Source organism: Eptesicus fuscus, chromosome 8, assembly GCF_027574615.1.
Source record: "Eptesicus fuscus isolate TK198812 chromosome 8, DD_ASM_mEF_20220401, whole genome shotgun sequence".
NCBI lineage: Eukaryota > Metazoa > Chordata > Mammalia > Chiroptera > Vespertilionidae > Eptesicus > Eptesicus fuscus.
In genome coordinates, this window is record NC_072480.1 from 24,195,386 (window position 1) to 24,212,194 (window position 16,809).

Genomic DNA, 16,809 nt, shown 5'->3' on the forward strand with positions numbered 1-16,809 from the left:
ACACCCATTCTACATCACATCTAGGAGATGGACTTCTTAACTTCAGGGTCTTGGACACTTTCTTGGTCAGTGAATGAATGAATATACTTAATAATTTGCCTACTTTTCCAAGTCTCTATCAAAAGACATTATTTTTGCACATCTGTTAAATTGTCATTGTTATATTCTGGTCTGGGAAAATTTTTATTTTTTTTTAGCATTACATATCTCAAAGTGTATATTTTATGCTGCTTTTCAAGATTAAATTTTAATTTGAAGTATAATTTCTTTCATTTATAAGTTATGGAATTGGTAAGGTACTGATTTATCATAATTTCAGTAGTACAGTAGGTCCTCGGGTTACATCAGAGATCCATTCCTACAGCGCAATGTAATGCAATTTTCTCGGTAAGTCGGAACCCACCTACATAAGTACCTATGTCACTCACATGGAGCACATACACAGCAGTAATGAAGTGAAACATTAAAAAAAATTAAAAGAAAGATAATAATTCCTGATCTTTACTTGGGATAAATAAACAATAAAAAACATAAGCACATATGTACATATATCGAAATGATGGAACTTTTTTCTTTTTAATAAATAAATGGGAAATAGCCACGTTACTATGAAACGACATAGGTCAAGTCCAATGTAACATGAGGACTGACTGTAATTATTTTAAACTAGAGGCCTGGCACACAAAATCCGTGCACATGTACAGTCCCTAGGCTTGGCCTGTGATCAGGGCCATCTTCCCCAGTTGCCCAAAGCCAACCAAGCCCCCCACCACCACCCACCCCTGGTTCCCCATTCGCCATTGGGTGATTTGTGCTTGATGGCCAGGGGAAGGGAACGAGAGGTTGGCTGTTCCTGCCTGCTCACCAGCCCCGCCCCCACAACAGGTGGCCATCAGGTGATTGGAACTTGCCAGCCGGGGAAAGGGACCAAGAGGTTGTCACTGCACCTCATAGTGACTGGTCCAGTGGTCGTTCTGGTCTTTCTGGTCGTTCTGCTGTTAGGGTCAATTTGCATATTACCCTTTTTTTATGTAGGATAGAGGCCTGGTGCACAGGTGGCGGCAGGCTGGCCTGACCTGAAGAGGGCTCCCAATCAGGGTGGGGGTCCCTGCTGGAGGGCGGGGCTGGCCTGGGAAAGGGGCCACCGGGGGTTTGCAGGCTGGCCACGGCCCCGATTGGGGTGGGGGGGGGGGTCCTTGCTGGGGGGCGGGGCTAGCCTGGGCAAGGGGCTGTGGGAAGTTTATAGGCCAGCCATGCCCCCCGGCTTTGTCAGGAAGGATGTCTGGAAGATGTCTGGTCTAATTAGCATATTACCCTTCTATTAGTATTGATAGCATTCTAGTTTCTGAAACCATTTGAGAATCTAAAGGAAAGTATTGGCATATATACTAGAAAAAATATATATTAAAAAATTGATAAATATTCCATATTATTACACATTACATATTACACATTACACATTATACATTACACATTACATATTACACATCATATATCATACATATATATCATATATTATATATTATATGTTATATACAAAAATATCTATATATATAAAAACCCAAGCACCGAATGCCCTAATGACCAAACGACTGTTTGACTGGTCACTATGATGCACACTGACCGCCAGGGGGCAGATGCTCAACCCAGGAGCTGCCGCCTGGTAGTCAGTGCGCTCCCACAGCAGGTGTGTGGCTCAGCTGACTGACCTATCCTGGTGGCCCACCAGTCCGGTGGCAGCCACTCACTCCCTCAGTAGTCCTGCAGGTCCAGTCTCCAGAGAACGCGCTAGGACGGACCTAGTGTCGCAGGCATGATCCCGACAGCACCTCTGGCATCCTGGAAGTTGGCCTCGGGCACCATGGCTGCTTTCCCTCCCTAGACAATTTGCAAGGGAGTAACGATATAAAAGTGGCCACCAGGTGGCTCCCTACAACCGTTGTGAACATCAGTGTGCTGGATCCGGATCCTGGGCAGGCAAGGGCTTCCCATCGCCCGCCTGGAGAGCCGATTGTGTCCCAGCCCCCACTCGCCTTGGGACGGGCAGCAGACACAGGGCTCATCGCTGGTGAGCACTGCTGCAGTGAGAGCCTCTCCTGATCAGGACTGACTGGGTGCAAGCCCGAGGCAGGTGCAGTGGGGCCAGAATGAGCAGGAGCGGCAGGCAGGAGTGTCAGGGGGCATTGGACTGCCAGTTTCAGCACAATCCCCACAGGCCACCCCAAAGGACCCCACCCATGCATGGATTCATGCACCAGGCCTCTAGTATATGTATGTATGTATATATTTATGAGAGAGAGAGGGAATATATTGGTACACAAATTGGCAGAAGTTTCATGAACATACTTGAAATTTTTATAATATGTCACAGAAGTTTATGGAGCCACACACAACCTTGCAGGAAGAAATTCAGTATTTAACTGAGGAGACAGAAGGTAGAGAGGGGTGAGACCATGGGAAGAGGAAATAAAACTGGGGAACCAAGCTAGGTGGAGTTACTAAGGAACCCAAACTGGGAGGGGAAGGAAGGCTGCAGGGGAGACACGAACTTTAAAATGTATGAATGTTGCTAAGACAGACAGCTTACAGAATACCAGTCCCAAGGCAGTAAGGCATATACACCAATCCCAAATATGTTGCTAAGACAGAATTACTTGAAAAGAGCACTCAGGAGCTAGCGAGGCTGTATCCACCACCTAGATTTTTAAAATATGCACACTTCCTCCGGCTCTGTCTTCCCAGTGAACTAGATTTTTGGGTTAATGGCAGGAGACATGGTCTTCTGTGCCCACGTGGCTTATGGCCCTGTGGGGCTCTGCACATGGACTGATAGACTTTAACACCCGGCTGTAACATGGAACGGAAGCTCTGCACACTGGCCTGCTCCTGGAGCCCCAGCTGCACCTTTCCCAGGACTAGCATCTCTCCCTAAACTTCAGTTCTGCTAACCATTTTTATCTGTGACTTCATTCTCCGATTTGGGAGACAATGAACTTGGACTCAAACCACCATGTTTTGGTTTCATTATAAGGAGGAAGGAAAAATTGTTGATGATGTGGAAGAAGTGTATAAAAAGAACATAGCTTTGGAGCTCTCCTGTAAATTTATGGAACCAACCTAGTCAAGTATTCTATAGTCAAGAACCTTCCTTTTATTTTCTAGAAAATTAAAATATCTTTTTTCTCATCTTAGCATTTCCTACTTTTAGGAAATCCCTAGATATTCAGAAACAAAGAGCATATATAAGTATATTTTTTGGCCAAAGTTTAAGACACACTACTTGTTCCTTGCTAGTCTCCAACTTAATAAAAAGCAATAAATTCAATTTTTAAAATTCTAGGAGCTGAAGATTAACAAATACATTTTAAGTAAATTATATTTCTTCCTCACACATGTTTAATTAAATAAAAATCAGACATTAACTTGTAATCGTTTTCAAGCCTCCCATGATGAGCTTTCTCTCCTTAAATAGATCTGAATGTCTACGTAGGATGGAAACACACTTCCCATCCTTTGTATCATAGTGACTCGGGCCTTGAGGACTCAGCATTGAGGCTTGGAACACAGCCTCCACACACAGAGCTATTCCAGGGTAGGCAGAACTTGTGGCACTATGAATATGGCACTGATGCTGGCCTTTTGTTTGTACCCTTCAGAAAGTCAAGAGTAAATGTTGAACATATTTCTGACTATTATATTATAACTTTAAGAACTGGAATAACCAATGTGTTGTTACTGAATATGTCTCTTGAATATTTTTTTTAAGCTTTGCTAATTTGGATACCTTTTTAATTTAAATTAAAATCATGTTGGAATGAGAATTTAAAAATAACACTGTATTCATTAAAGGAAACAGAAAATTCTAGTGACCCATTTTTTAATTTTTATTTTTTTAATTTATTGATTTTTTTTTTAGAGAGAGAGAGAGAGTGAGGAATAGGAAGAGAAAGGTGGGAGGTAAGAGAGAGAGAAACATAGACTTCTTGTCCCACTTATTCATGCATTCATCGGTTGATTCTTGTATGCGCCCTGACTGCTAATTGTACCCACAACCTTGGTGTATCAGAACAACACTCTAACCAACTAAACTACCTGGCTCAGGCTAGTGAATAATTCTTTTAAAGAAAAACACATAAATAATGATCTTGACAATTATTTAATGACAATCAATATGATGAACATATATAATACTTGAAAAAATTTTAATGTTATTACCATTAGTAACACCAATAGTTACTAGTAGACCTCTTTCATTGCCTATTGGTTCATCAATTTGTCATTTCAAATTATAAAGTTTGATAATTTTTAAAAACAATTAGTGCTTGATGGTCATATGGTTTGCGGCACAAAATGAATCAGGGCTCAATTTTCATTTGGGCAACCAATTTTTAAGACCTATCAGAGGGCAAGATACAAAAATTTTATGTTTCAGAAAGGGCTGAGGTTCTAAGAGAAGGAGAGAAATGAAGAAGGTACTAATCTTCATGTTTGCTCCTGTAACTTGGGCAGTAAATTTCCTTCCATTGGCAAATAGTTAAATCTACCCCAGCGGCTGGAAAATGGTGCTGCCACACAGACTAGATGGATGCTGAGCAGACAAAAATAATGAAGAATGTCCTTACATTTTCCAATCCCCAATGGTTTTGAATGTGTCACTTTTCCCTTTCATCTTTATCACAATCTAGTGGTAGTACATTGGATCCTTAAGGCAGAATTATCAAATTTCAGTTGATTGTCTTTAAGATGGGCAGATGATAACTCGGAATCTGAGAGGCTGTTGATAATCTATCATATTAGTAGGCTGTTGACTATCATATCAATAGATGAGATTTATGTAAGTAAAAATTGAATGAAGTGTGGAGTGGAACAGAAACGAGAAAGGAGGCAGGGCTGGAATTTCCGATAAAGATTACTAATTTCCTAATTCTGCTGCTAAACACTTGCTAACAACTGTTTCTTGTATGATCAGATTTGCCTGGTTTTACGAATTACTTTGGGAACGTGTTACAAATAAAGATTTTTTTAGGATCAATCCAGATCAAATGAATCAGAGACTCTTAGGCCTTTACTTGTTTAAGATGCTCAAGGTGTTAAGATTCTTGTGCTCAGATTAATTTGGGGAATTCTGGGACTGTAGAGCTTACTTGTGGACAGTAGGTTCTGGATTGCAGTCAGTTCATCTAAACTGCTTGGCAAGTGCTCAGGTTCACTGTATGGCTGTGATAACAAAACTGCCGTTAAAGAGACTAAGAGCTGCCTTTGGAGAGGCGCCTAGGAATTCTTGACCTGAACGTTGTTTTAGTGCCTAAACAGCTCCCTTGGACACCATTAACTCTTCTGGCCTTTAAGATACAGTAAAAAAATAATAATAATAACTTGCTATGTTAGAGTTATAGTTTGTAAATTCCCTTCTGACCTAATAGCTTTTTAAACCTCTCAACCATGAAAGTATGGTATATGATAATTATCTGTTTAATAATACATTTTTTTCTAAATGACTTGCCTATATAATTTATTTAAAAGGGTCATCTTTCTATTGATCCAAATCTTAAAATAAATTTATTTTTAAAAGTCACAATAATAAAAAAGTAGTTAACACTTTAGATCTCTTTAATATATAGAGAAAATAAGATGAATTTTCTATGAAAAACAATGTACTTTGGTTAAAATTATCTACTTGACTTTCCATAACTATTATCATTTTATCTATAATTAGGAAGAAATATATATTTTGAACATGTATATGAATTCTTTGGGATTAAGGGTCATGTGATGTGTGGTAACTAATGAAGGTTTTAGTGTGTGTGTGTGTGTGTGTGTGTGTGTGTGTAATCTGTACTATTAGTGTAGGTGGGTAGGAGTCTGTGTGTATAGTCTAGTTAATTATAAAGATTTATGTGTGTTGTCTGTGTGTTATCTCCATATTTTTACTACAAATTTTGGACAGTCTTGGCTTGCAGCACTTTCAGAAGGAATATGAGGCTACATCCAGTGTCCTTTGGATATTAATAGATCCCCTAGGTACTTAATAAATGTCCACCTGTCTCTGTCACAAATAAACATTTATTTCCTTGTCTTTATTCTTTAGTATCTTTTTGAGAATAAATTTAATTGAGGAAAATAATGAGAAAATATTTAAACAAATCAAATAACCTTTACAAAACCAAATGCCAGAAAAAATCCTCCAATGTTTATTTTCAGTGTTTTCCAAATGTTTCAAGAAAGAAATGTCTCAAGATTTTCTGTTTGTTGCTATTATTTTTACATTGTTTTATTTGCATTGGAACATTTATTTAGTTGGTTCTTCCATTTGTTTTTGACAGAGAGCTATTTTCTCGCTTTATAAACATTTTTTGTGACCTATAATCTCCACAATAACCATCTAATTAAACACTTAAATGAATTTCAAAATGTTTTAGTATATGACTAGCTGTTCTCATTTGTCTCATATAAAACAACAAATTTCATGAAAAGAGAGAAACTCTTTAATACTCTTTTTAAATATATATATATACTAGAGGCCCAGTGCATTGAAATCATGCACTCGGGGGGTGGGGGGCGTCTCTCAGTGCGGCCTGCGCCATCTCGCAGTCCGGGAGCCTTTGGGGGATCTTGGACTGCCAGCTTAGGTTCATTCCCCATGGGGAGCAGTTCTAAGCTGGCAGTCAGATATCCTTAGGGCTGCCACAGAGGCAGGAGAGGCTCCCGTCACTGCTGCTGCGCTTGCCAGCCTTGAGCTCAGCTTCTGACTGATCAACACGACCCCTGTGGGAGCGCACTAACCACCAGGGGGCAGCTCCTGCATTGAGCATCTGCACTCTGGTGGTCAGTGCGCATCATAGCAACCAGTTGTTCTGCATTTTAGTCGATTTGCATATTATCCTTTTAGTATATAGGATGCACATATGAATACGTACATACATATACATATATATATATATATATATATATATATATGTAAAAAACCAGGTAACACCGTAACAACCATAATGACTGGTCACTATGACGCCCACTGTGGCCAGCAAATGGCCGGCCAACCTCCCCTGGGCTCTCTCCTCATTCAGCCCACCTCTGATCAAGGGTGGGGCCCTCCCTTGCCCCTGTCCAGCCCAGCCCCCAATCACCCACCCCACCATGATAGGCCCACAGCCCCTCCCCCCAGCCGGCCCCACCCCTGATTGCTCCCTACATCCCAATAGGGGATGGGGCCAGCTGGTCAACCTCCTGAAACCCCTCTCCCCTCCCAACCCCACCCGTGATGGGCCCCCACCACCCTGATCGGCCCACAGCCCCTCGCCCCACCCTCCTTACCCCTATTTCCCCCCCACCCCGATCAGAGACAGGGCTGGCTGGCCAACCACCCATAGCCCCTCCCCCAGGCCGCTGGCCCCCAATCAGCATGCTCCACCCCATTTGGGGGCAGGGCTGGTTGGCCCATCACCCACAGCCCCTCCCCATGGCCGGCCCTGCCCCCAATTGGTCCCCCAACCCCAATTGGGGGTGGGGCCTGCCGGCCAATCACCTGCAGCCCTTGCCCCCAGCCAGCCCAGCCCTGATTAGGCCCAGATCGGGGTGGGCCAGCCAGCCAACCTCCAGCCATTTCCTCCACCTGACAGGCCCAGCCCCCATCCACCCTGATTGGGGCAGGGCCTGCCAGACCTCACCCATGTATGAATTCATGCACTGGGCCTCTAGTGTAGATAGATGATGATAGATAGATGATATAGATAGATAGATAGATAGATAGATAGATAGATAGATAGATGATAGATAGATGATAGATTTTAAATAGGAAGGGAGAAGGAGAGAGAGATAGAAACATCAGTGAAGAGAGAGAATCATTGATCAGCTGCCTCTTTATGCCCCCCACTGGGGATCAAGCCCAAAACCTAGGCATGTGCCCTGATCAGGAATTGAACCATGACTTCCTGGTTCATAGGTCAGTGCTCAAACACTGAACCAAACTGGCTGGGCCATGCCTTTTTTTTTTTTTTTTTTTTTTTTTTTAAGTCTCCTAGGTTTAAAAGTTCGGGGCAGGCACAAAATATGTATTCAATGAGTAATTTCTGATTCCAATTGTAATATTTGTATAATGAACTGTTCGATATATGTTTGCAGTCCCACCTTTGACCTGGATCAATAGAAATGTAGGTAAGTATCATAAAAGAGCAGGGGAAGTAGCTACCTACATCTCATTCAAAATATATTTTTATCTTGAAAAGACATAGCCTAAAGTATACATCTTCTAAAAAAAAAAGTCTAAACCAGAGGAGAAAAAAGGTGTTTTCATCAAATGGATAGGTGATTGGTAATAAAAGGCAACAAGTTGAAGGAAAAACCATAATGAGAAAGATGAAACAAAAAGGGAAGAAAAAGGAATAAAAGTGAGAGAATTATTGAAGTCATAAAGAATGAACCAATATATATGAAGGAGTAGAGTTCATGATAAGGAAGATGATGGAAGATCTAGTATTTAAAATCATGAGTTAGATAAATATTCTATAAAGATACAAATGCTATTATATGTATATTCTTCTGTCTAGATAGTATCTAAATTGTGAATAGAAAATTAAAGCTAATATCAACTGGAATCTTTCACTGAGTTCAAGGAAAAATAATGTTCAAATTTCCAATATAACATGTGGTGAAATGGATTAATGGGAAACTAATCTTGCCATGATGCAACAGGAGAGACAGGATATCTCTTTTTAAAAGTTCCAGTGGAGAAGATATAATGAGATCACAAATATTCTGAGCATTCCTCTTCAAGTCTCCTACTGTACCCTATTCTTCACAGGACATTACAAATGAGCTGGGAAACCAAGAAGATCTGAAATTTCATGCCATTATCATTAAATTTGGCATATGACAAAGAGTGGAGAATATTCAAACATAGGAATGAGTTGTTCTAAAAATGGAAGTAGAAGAATGGGAAGATTAGAAATTGGCCAATTTTCTCTCTCCCCATTTTTAATATGTCTGGTATAAAAATAATATTGAAAAATATGTAATTTCTAGTCCATACAGCATTCTCCAAAAACACAGGAAACCAATTTGGTTTAGGCTAATGAACATTATTATACATTTTGAAGCATTTCATTTTTTAGTAGAATTTGCTATTGTATTTACCATCTTTGCATTTATTATCCCTAGCACACTTATTAAACTTTAGGTACTATCTTACTTTAAATCCAACATTGGTTGCTAAAGAAATTTCATTTCCATCTTTGTCCAAAAAAGTCTAAAATTTAATAAACACAAAGGAGAAAAGAGAAAAGGAGTAAACACATTCAGGGCCAGAAGATAAATATAACTGTGTAGGCAGAATTCTAAGATGACTACAATAATCCCTGGTATCATGTATACACATTGTGTATGTATAATACTCTCTATTTTAATAAATATATAAATGGCATCATACTCCCATGGTTAGGTATGCATATGGCAGAGATAAAGGGATTTTTTTTTTTAGATATAATTAAAGTCACTAATCAATTCACCTTAAGGTAATCAAAGACTCCTGATGTGCCTGACTTAATCAGGTGGTCATGTGAGAGCACTTTAAAAGATTGAGAAGTCAGAGTGATTTAGAGAGTGGGTGTGGCACTGGTTGAAATGCTTGATGGTCTTGAAGAAGGAACAACCATGCTGTGAGCTAACAGCCTATGGAGAGGACATGTGGAAAGGACTCTAGGGTAGCTTCTAGGAACAAGATCAGTTCTTGACCTGCAATCAGCATGAAAATTACAACATTAGTTCTACAACTGCAAGGGACCAATTTCTGTTAAAGATTAGTGCTCTTGGAAAAGGACTCTGAGCATGCTTTCCATGATTACTGTTTGAATTATGCATGCCATTTTATTCTTTTAAATTGAACCTATCCCTTTCTTTATATTTAATTGCATGAGGTGAATCTTGCATTTTTAAATCTTTGCCTTTAAATCAGTATGTTTACATAGTTTATATTCAATGTACATAACCAATATGGTTGGGTTAAAAACTGCCATTTGCTAATATTTTCAATTTGTCCCATCTGTTCAGTTTTTTCCTCTTCTCCTATTATAGTTTTACTAGAGGCCCAGTGCACAAAATTCATGCACTGGGGGTGGGGGGAGGTGTCCCTCAGCCCAGCCTATACCCTCTCCAATCTGGGACCCCTCAGGGGATGTCTGACTGCTGGTTTAGGCCTGATTCCATGGGAACAAGCCTAAACCAGCAGTCAGACATCCCTCTCACAATCTGGGACTGTTGGATACAAACTACTCACCTGCCTGTCTGCCTGATCACCCACTAACCACTCCCTGCCAGCCTGATCAATGCCTAACTGCTCCCTGCTGGCCCAATTGCCCCTGCCCTCCCCTGCTGGCTTGGTCGCCCCCAACTGCCCTCCCATGCTGGTCCGGTTGCCCCTAATTACCCTCCCCTGCAGGCCTGGTCCCCTTCAACTGCCATCCTCTGCAGGCCTGGTCACCCAACTGCCCTCCCTTGAAGGCCTGGTCACCCCAGACTGCCCTCCCCTGCTGGCCTGATCTCCCACAAATACCTTCCTCTGACGGCCATCTTGTGGCAGCCATCTTTGACCACATGGGGGTGGCCATCTTGTATGAGGGTGTGAGGGTCAATTTGCATATTATCCTTTTATTATATAGGATTATTATTATTGTTGCTAATTTCATCAAATAAATATAACATAAATTTTGCCATCTTAACCATTTTTAAGTGTTAATTTTGTATTGTTTCAAGTATATTCACCTTATTGTGAAACTTATCTCTGTTTCTTTTTCCTCTTGAAAAACTGAAATTCTATACCCACTAAATAATGGCTCCCCTATTTCCCTCTCCTTCAGCCTTAGTTCCCACAAATTCCAGCTATCTAGTTCTTCCTGAACTCTGATTTCGGTTTCATCAAAACCAGTTTCCCCTTCCTCTACCAGGAACCCATAAGTCCTAAAATGCACTAAATTTCTTCTTAGAACTTGTCACTGTAGGTAATAATACTGTATTGTACACTTGAAATATATTTAGGCAGGTAGAACACATGCTAAGTGTTCTTATCACAATTATAAAAATATTTTCAAAATTAAAAAATTGGTAGATGGCTTTTGCCTTAACTTGAGAGTTTATAAAAGGCTTTCTAAATAAATAGGGGCATGAATTAACATCCTATATAATAAAAGGCTAATATGCAAATTGACTGAACGGTGGAACGACCGGTTGCTATGATGTGCACGTGCACCAGGGGGCAGCTTCTGTGTTGAGCGTCAGCCCCCTGGTGGTCAGTGCGTTCCCACACACTGAGCACTGCTCAGCCAGAATACGGGCTCACAGCTGACGAGCGCAGTGGCGGTGGTGGGAGCCTCTCCTGCCTCCACTGCAGGCAGGCAGTAAGGAGGGAGGGGTCTGGACTGTGAGATCCCTGGGCTGCGAGAGGAATGTCTGACTGCTAACTTAGGATGGATTCCCTTAGGAATCCGGCTTAAGCTGGCAGGCAGACATCCCCTGAGGGCTCCTGGACTGCGAGAGGGCGCATGCTGAACTGAGGGACCTCCACCCCAGTGCACGAATCTTGTGCACTGGGTCTCTAGTATTTTACATAAATAATAAATATGTACTGGAATGATTGCAATGTTAAACGTGCCAGTCAGAATTTTTAGTCCACCTCCTCATTTAAAAGACAATGATTTCTCTATTATGTTAATGAAAAGAAATTAAATTCTAATTTTTTCTGTATCATCCATGTAACATCTTATAGTCAATCATTCACATGTCTTTTTTCTATCTTTTGAATAAATTCATCCAAATTAATCTAACATTGTCAAATTTTCAACACATTTATTATTTCTCTTAAAAAATCATTCTTTCCAGTTATTATAAGTTAAGTTAAAAAGGTTCATGACTTTTCAACCTGGAGCTATCTGTGTGATGTATCTCAATGACATTAATATTACCTTGTACATGAATACATGGAATAATTTCAATGTATTTTTGTTGTCATTGTTGTTTTCATTTTACAGATTTTATCTTTTAAAGAGAAACCCTTTGGGAAGGTAAAATGTAGTAACTGTTGTGTCCCACATGCTTGCAAAAAACTTGGTTCATCACAAGATTACAGATCACTGTGTGACTATTAATCTAAGTGATGACCTATTGTGAAACATGCCAGACATCTGTTGCATGCCATAATTGTAATAATATCCATCATTTTCCCTAACACATATAGCACATGCTCTTGTAGATAAACGGTAACAATGGAGGAAAAAGAATATAATGGAAATCTATGTCAGTTTAGGTATGATATGATGGGCTTCTATATTCACCACCTATAATCCTAGACCCTGTATCCCATTCACTACCTCACCCTTTTATTTTAATACTAGTGGCTCAGTGCATGAATCCGTGCATCGGGGGGGGGGGGGGGGTTGTCCCTTTGCTTGGTCAGTGATGGGGGCTGATCAGGACTATCTCACCCAGTCCCAATTGGGGCTGATCAGGGCCGGCCAGCCACGGGGGACAGGGAGGGACTGCGGGAGATTGGCTGGCTGCGGGAGGTTGGCTGTGGGATCACACTGACCACCAGGAGGAAGCTCCTGCATTGAACATCTGCCCCCTGGTGGTCAGTGTGTGTCATAGTTACTGTCCAGTCATCCGGTCATCTGGTCATAACAGTTGCTTAGGCTTTTATATATATAAATTGTAGCAGATTGCATCTTTAAATTTTTATATTCTGCCTGCTTAGCAAGTTTTACCCCTGAATCTTGGGAAAAGGATTCTTTCTTTACTCTGGGACAGAACCCAGATTTACTATACCAAAAGAGAAAAAGTGATCCAAACAAGGTCATAATAATCACTGAAGGGCCTTTGGGAAACTCTTGGGCATATTCAAACTCAAGTATATTTGGGGATGTCTACTATCCATATATCACTATCCTGGAACACAACATCACTCTAATCTTTTCTTGTATAATATGAACATATGGATATAGCTACTTTTTTCTGAGATTGCCTGAAAAAACTTTAAAAACCAAGAGAGGTGTTAAAGATCTTGGTTTGAGCTATGCTTGAAACCAGTAATTTATGCCAGAATTTTATATCATTTACTCAGTGTACAATAATTGAAAAAAAAAACAAACAAACACATTTTACATATTCAAGGCTTTAATGCCTATAAAGGGTACAGTATAGCAGAGCAAAGAGATAGAAACAAACTGCCAAGCACTGTCCAGCAGAGTCCTTTCTTAGCCTCACAGGATGCTCTTGTTTTTGGATTATCCACATGAGATCAGTGAGATATATTTCAGTTCCATGCTAGCAGACACCTAGCACAAATTTACTGAGGAGTCTGTTATATCCAACTTACCGTGTAGCTAAAGCCAACTCTGTACACAGATAAACTAGGAGGAACCATCATTAGTCTACACCTCCCTAAACAATGTAGGCAAACTACTACAGATGCCTCTAAGGGAATTTCAAATTCTAACCACCATGTCTTTAGGACAAAATTAATACCCAAAATATAATCAATGCCAATAGTATATTTGTTGAATAAACCTACATTGGCCAAAATACTCTAATAGTGATTTGGACAAAGATGTCACAGGTCTAGATGTCCTGTTAAAACCACATTTGGCTTTAATGAAAGAAGACATTCTAAGGAAAAGGATTTAATGACTCACAATAGACACTTTGAAGAGAGTTTCAGGAGTAAGATATAGGATGACTAGCGTCCTGGACAGATATGATGGGTGTGTGTTTTCTTGAAATCAATTTTTTTTTTCAATTGATGTTTACACTCAATATTATTTTGTATTAGTTTCAGGTGTATAACATAGTGGTTAGATCACCATATACTTTACAAAGTGTTGGCCCCAATATTTCCAGTACCCACCTGACACCCTACATGGGTATTATAATATTACTAGAGGCCCAGTGCATGGGGGGGGTGTACCTCAGCCCAGCCTGCACCCTCTAAAATCTGGGACCCCTCAAGGGATGTCCGACTGCCCGCTTAGGCCCGATCCCACTGGGATTGGGCCTAAGCGGGCAGTCGGACATCCCTCTCACAATCCAGGAATGCTGGCTCCCAACTGCTCACCTGCCTGCCACCTGATTGCCCCTAACTGCCCTCCCTTGCAGGCCTGGTCCCTCCTAACTGCCCTCCCCTGCTGGCCTGATTACCCACAACTGCCCTCCCTTGCAGGCCTGGTCCCTCCCAACTGCACTCCCCTGCTGGCCATCTTGTGGCAGCCATCTTGTGTCCACATGGGAACAGCCATCTTTGACCACATGGGGGCAGCCATCTTGTGTGTTGGAGTGATGGTCAATTTGCATATTACTCTTTTATTAGATAGGATAGAGGCCTGGTGCATGGGTGGGGGCCAGCTGGTTTGCCCTGAAGGGTGTTCCAGATCAGGGTGGGGTTCCCTTGAGGCATGGGGCTGCCTGGGTGAGGGGCCTGTGGTGGTTTGCAGGCCAGCCATGCCCCGGCAACCCAAGCGGAGGCCCTGGTATCTGGGATTTATTTATTTTCTATAATTGAAACTTTGTAGCCTTGAGCAGAGGCCAGGGCCAGCCAGGAAGCTTGGCTTCCTCCATCACCGGGGAAACTCAAGCCTCCTGCTTGCTCTGTGGCCGCAGCCATTTTGGTTGGGTTAATTTGCATACTACTGATTTATTTTGTAATTATTTTAGTCTAACATAAGCACTGTTTGTAACCACTATTGGTGTAATGCTGGGTATAATTGGTAAGACACATTTGATTGATTTTAACAAAAACCTATGAAAATACTGAGATGGATAATTACAGAAAGAAATAAATTATGATTAACCTTGCTAACCTTGCTAAGATCACCTTTTATCCTTTGTGGTAGCAAATATGAGTTACTAAATTTATTGTTCCACCTTTCTTAGGGAGTTTCCAAAAGTAAAAGAAGAATTACTTTACTAGAAATCAGGAGGAAGGATTCTAAACAGGCATAAAATAAAATCAGGTATCCACTATAACATTCAAGTAAACAGGACTTATAGATAATGAGATATAGAAATATAGAAGCTAATGCTGACAGTATATAGAAACATATCTCTATGTGTATGTGTATGTGTATACTGAGCCTAAAGTTTATAATAAATGTAAGAGACCAAATGAGATCACAAGGAAAGAAGTACAGCTAAAGAAATAAAAGGGGCCAGGATCTAGAACTCTGTGCAGCATAATTTGTACTTGAAATCCAGAACTTTTATATTCCTTAGAAATCTGCAGTCTCCTGGCTTCTTGTTAGATTATGAATATACTGAAATATCATTTAAAATGCTTAAGTGAATACAAAGCCATGCAAGCTGGTAAAATTGTACTAACTTACGATTTTTAATTTCCTGACTCATTTCTATAGTCAAGATTTAATAGTCAATACCTAAGGTGTGTTTTGAGAGTAAATTTTATTACTATGTTTTACTATGTTGCCTAATAAGGTACATAATTAAATTTTAGCTCTACTAATGAATACCATTATAGTAGAGAGGAAATTAACAGTTTATTTCTTAAATTGCCAAATTCAAAGTGGGTCATCAATGAGCACATAAAATATTATAAAATTCTATGTACATAGGATGTTTATTTTTCTTTTGGCATTTTCAATAGAGAATTATGGACTAAATGGACACATAGACAAGGAAATTACAAAGAAGCATAGTTTTGTGCATAATCTTTAATAGTGACATGCTTGTAATAATCATAAAAATACATGTGTTTAAGCATCTATTAAGATGTTACTAGAGATGCAACAACTATATATTTAATATAATATATGGGACTTTGTTTCTGATTTTTATAAAATATTTTCATAAAGATTATTGACTGAAGACAAAATTAAAATAAATTTAACTAAAAATGATTGGAATAAAGCTATATCCATATAAAAGTTTTAAAGTATGTGAATAAGGACACTAAAAATCTCTTAAGCAAAGCTGTGTATTACATTACATTTCAATTTCAATGACAGAAAAAGTAAAGCAATACTTCACCACTATATGGTAATATCTAAAAACCTTGTTTCTAATAACAAATACATAATTCATCAGGACTTTAGATTAAAAAAAGAAAATGGCACTTACCTAAAAAAATAATTTATCTGTTAATTCATTTCCCCATAAATATTAGATAATCTTAATTTTAAAGCATTAAATGCAGCATCTGCATTCACTTAGTAATCAAAAAGAGATGAAACATTTAGCTTAATATTATTTTTATATTCAAAACCAGAAAGGGACTTGATAAAATAAAAGCAAATTATTTTGAAAGCTTTACTTTACAATTCCAACAAGTCTAATAAGATATCTAAAAAATCATCAACTTTTAGCAGTGACCTGGGTACTGAACAAAATTATATTTGTACCCAACATCAGAATTTAAATCTTCAAGTTCACTGAGATACATATTGTATTTATGTTTTTTTCTTTTTTTCCAAAGTAAGAAAGCATAAATTAATTGAAATAATAACATAATCCTTTGCAAAAATACTTTAAGTACTTATAAAATTCTTTGTTTTTACCATTTAGACACATGTTTGATAATTCAAATGTCAGTATTTTCCAAAGCTGTAACTCTATTTTTCCAAATATTATGTTACAAAATAATCCTTTACCTTCAGATTTATAATTTTCAAATTATTAGATTCTGTTCACTAATTGTTGATATATGCATTAATCTTTAGATCATCAAGTTAGGTGACTGACTCTTCCAAAATAATGGATTCCCTTTGTTCAATATTGAGTCCATAAAGTGCCAGGACTATATGGAAGATGCAGTCAATTATC